Source organism: Lagopus muta, chromosome 10, assembly GCF_023343835.1.
Source record: "Lagopus muta isolate bLagMut1 chromosome 10, bLagMut1 primary, whole genome shotgun sequence".
Lineage (NCBI taxonomy): Eukaryota > Metazoa > Chordata > Aves > Galliformes > Phasianidae > Lagopus > Lagopus muta.
Genome location: NC_064442.1, coordinates 16,708,494 through 16,712,675, shown reverse-complemented (window position 1 = coordinate 16,712,675; position 4,182 = coordinate 16,708,494).

The window sequence follows — 4,182 nt, the reverse complement described above, 5'->3', positions numbered from 1 at the left end:
CGGGCGGGGCAGTTGGGCGGCACGTGGAGGAGCCGCTGGGAATTAAGGCTCGTTTCTCCCCCCCGGGATATTAATTATCTCAGACCGCTGTTTATTCAGCGATGGCGATTCCAGTTGTCTCTGTGAATGTTGCTCTAAAATGATGGCGCTCCAGAAGTGAAGTTTGTTTTAACCCTTTCAAGAGCTGTCGTTCGCAGCGCTAAAAGCCCTCCCGCAGCCCCTCCGTGACATCCGGCAGGCTCCCAGTAAATCAGATGGTAATGCTGCTTACAGATAGCTGCAGATGGGGTCTAAAGTTCAGGCCGACTATAAGGAGAGGCTCAAGTACTTCAAAACTTAATTCTGGGGCTCAGATTATTTTATAGACCAAATGGTCTATAAAATCACGCCTCATCATGATCAGTTCATAGCACCAAGGGTGTTCAGCAGAGTCAACATGCTCATTTTGAAACAGACCATATAATGAGATGGCAAACTTCTACTATTGCAAAATCACTCTATTTTCAGGTTGCAAATGATCACTTTTCCTAGTTGCTCAGCAGGGTCTACGCACTCACAAAGTCTGTTCTCAGAGATAATGGGAAGAAAAAGGGCTTTGTGTGCAGATTGAGTCCTGAGTGTGAGGTCTTCACTTCAGGAAGTACAAGCAACTGGGGAACTTCAAGCTACACTGTCCAGTGCTCATGGCAGTCTGTGAAATATCAGGCTTAACAGCCATAGAGATGACATCTGTTTTGATTCAGGCTATACTTGTTACTGACAAGCTTGTTTTAAATGGATGGCATCTGTTGCCTTCTTTACTGAACGCTGCAGGAAGATGTGGAGAGAGGCACAGTTCAGCTTTCCTACCTCAGGATTTCTGCAAGCCTGGACACTGCTGGCAGTGCTTTCCCCCCTAAACCTCAGGAACAAGTATTTTCCTTCTCAGGAAGGGAGGGCTTACCTGCCATCTGCTCACACTTGTGTTGGAGAGCCACGCTGTGTGCCCTCCTCACTCACTGCAGGAGTTCTCTTAATTTGGCAAGTACCACTCTGCGTTTCTCACATCTGGAGGGAAAAAGCCAGGAGGGCTGGGTGCCACTGCTGGGCACATCCAGGCTGCAGTGCCACAGCTCCATGCCTCTGGGGAGGCAGCAGCAGGAAACATGTTGTACATCCACAACAAAGGAGCTTGGTCTATTTAGTGAAGAAGTGGGCAAGAATGATTGCGCAGTTGCACAATTCTGCACCAGGCTCTGTTATTCCCTAGTGCACCTGGGCATTATGGGCAGAATTAAAGATCTTTTTAGCTGCTGATTGCATCTAGTATGAAGGCAGCTTATGCCCACCTGACAGTCTTTAGTCATCCACCAAAACCTTCACAGGTTGGCAGGATGAGCCACTTCATGCATTTTGTTTCCTGATGAGTTGGGGCCTGGCACGCAGCAAGTTCTGTTTTTTGCTCAGTCTTAGTATTTGATTAACTGCACTGTAACCCAAAGGACAGAGAAGGATGCTTAAGGTGTGCTGAAGACTTTTTTCTTTTCTTTTTTTTTTGCACCAAATAAGGTTTTTAGCAAGATAAAATCCAACTCGTGAACCTAATGAGACCAGTATCAGTCTGAGACAAGAACACCATATCACTGTTTTAGCAAACGCTCCTCAAGTTGGGACTAGGTAAGAATCCCCCAGACTTGTGAATTTAGGAGAACTCAAGAGGCATGTAGAGGTGGGAGTCCGATGGGGGATTCCAGTCTTCCCATCTAGATGCTGAAAAGCTCTACCAGGAGAGACCTTCAGTCTACACCCTAAAACTGGAGTGGTACCTGAGCCAACCAGTTTGCCTGTCTGGTCCCCCACCACTGCAGCCGGTGCAAACAACAAGGACTGTGCTTCCTTCTCAGGTGAGGCAGGAATGCGGGCTGTGTCCTCTTTGATGCCTGTTTGGCAGCTAGAATTAAATCTTCCCTCCACAGCTATTGTAGCCTCCGGGAGGCTGGTTTGAATGGCTCCTGCAGATGGCATCTGCCTCCTGGAGATGGAGCAAAATCCACACTAGACTGCAGCAAGTCTCATTGGATGAAGTGTGTGAGAGAGCGATCAAAGATGCTTAGACGAACTCTGAGCGCTGCTTCTGCGCCTGCTGCTCAGCTCCCCTCGTTGTGCAGTCCTCACCACCTCACCTCCACAAAGCAGCACCTGACCTGCTGCCCTGCAGGTAGGTGAGGCATCAGCTTGCTGCAAGCCCAGCGTCAAGGGGACAGGAGAGCAAGAGGAGCCCAACATGTCCAACGCTCCCAGCATCATTCGGTGCAACTTTATGTTGTGTCCTGATAACCCCGCGCCCTGCTTTCTGCTTTCCAGTTCTGTGCTGAAGGCAGCTGCTGGGGAGTGCAGGGAGGATGTGGATGGAAGCTGCTAGGCCTGAACTGAGCACCCAGTTAAGAGGCAGATGGGGAGAAAAAGGAAGGGCAAGGCTCTGAGCTGAGCAGAACAGGATGGTGCAGCTTCCAGAGGAGGGACGACGACAGCAGGAAGTGGCGATGGCTGGAAGCGTTTTTAAAACCAGTTGGGGAACAGCTGTGCTGATTTTAATCCAACTGGACTGAAGTGCCTCCAGAAGAGCCATAAAGCTCTTTGATACCTACCGCCCATGCAATAAAATGTTAATCTCAGCTGAAAGTCTTTGTTCTCTTAGTGGTATTTTTCTATTTAGAGGTAATACACTGCTGCCTCCAGTCAGAGGCCCCACTGTACCATGGATGTGTGACTGAAGCTGCTCCTGCTGCAATAGCTTTAGCATCTGAGAGACAATGGACAGCAGGAGAACCCAGAGTCCTAGTGACCACTGGGAGCAGAGGCACAGCCCTTCTGTTGCAGCAGCACTGCCCTGTGTGCCAGAGAACCCGCAGCACAGCTAGGTGTTTTGAGGAGAACAGTGTGGCTGTGGGGAGTTTTACGTATGTGTGGTAGAAAGTCTAAGAGAGCTGCCATGGCAAGTTCAAAAGGAGCAGGCTGAAGTCCCAAGAGCAGGTGTGAGAAAGATTCTCAGTAGCATCTGATATATCAGTACAGGAGAGGCCATGAACGGCTTCGGGACCATTTCTAAGCCATCCTAGGGAAGGCAGTAGTTTGTTTCCCACTGGGATGTCACATATTCCCCTGATATTCATATGTCATGTGGTTGACAGTTTAAACCTAATCACTGTAGGCTGCCAGCTACGCTTTCACCCCTGACCTGTATGAATGGTACGTGTGCCTCACACCTTGCTCTCAACAGATCTTAGTGACCACTGGTTTTTGCTGTACACAGAATAGGCCTGTCCTGCTCAGGGCTCACATGGACTCGAGTGATGCCCACATTAGCACTCAAGAAATTTGTGACAAGTTTGACAGAAGTGAACCAAGTTTCAATTTTTGCACCAGTTCCATCCTTCATTCTTCTCTTTCCCCTCTCCAGAAGTTCTGGCTCAAAATATATTCTTTCTATTCCTTTGCACATTGTTTGTGTCCCCAGGTTTCTTCAAAATCAGGGGAAGTGGCACAATAGAAGTGTTTAGGCTTCCTTCCCTCAGATCCTTTCTTCATTTCCAGGAATTAGGAGAATCTCCAGGCCACCAAAAGCTCTTACCATAAGCAGACATCTTCCGTATCATCAGATATGGAAGCTCATGGCATTATCTAGAATAGGAAGAGTAACTTCCTATTAGTTTAGCTGGACTAGTTTAGCACTGTTGAGTGCTGAAATTACTGGGCTGCTTTCTGTTAGGGGTTGCTTTTCCAGTCAGAACCCTATGCTAAACCTACTACGTTGTCCTGGCTACTATTCTATCAGTGACAGTAGAGTTTGAAGCCTATTTGGTGTTCCTTGGCAAAAAGAACTGTATTTCTGCCAAACATTCTGTTTTCCATCTAATACTGCTCACTGAGATACCTGATTTTGGAGAGGGCTCTAAGGTGCCACTCACAGTGTCTACAAGTGAAGGTAGGGATGCCACCAACTACTTCCATTATTTCATATGTACAGTTTTTGCTTTCTCAATCTTAGCAGTGATTTGCCACCTCAGACTTTTGTACACACTACTTAGAGGTTTTAAATAACTCTTTATCCCTGTAGCTGTTGTATAGTTCTGCCTTCTGCTGCATTAATAAGCCCCATTATGCTGTTATCTTTGTTGCTATCAGAACCAAAAGCTAAAGTGA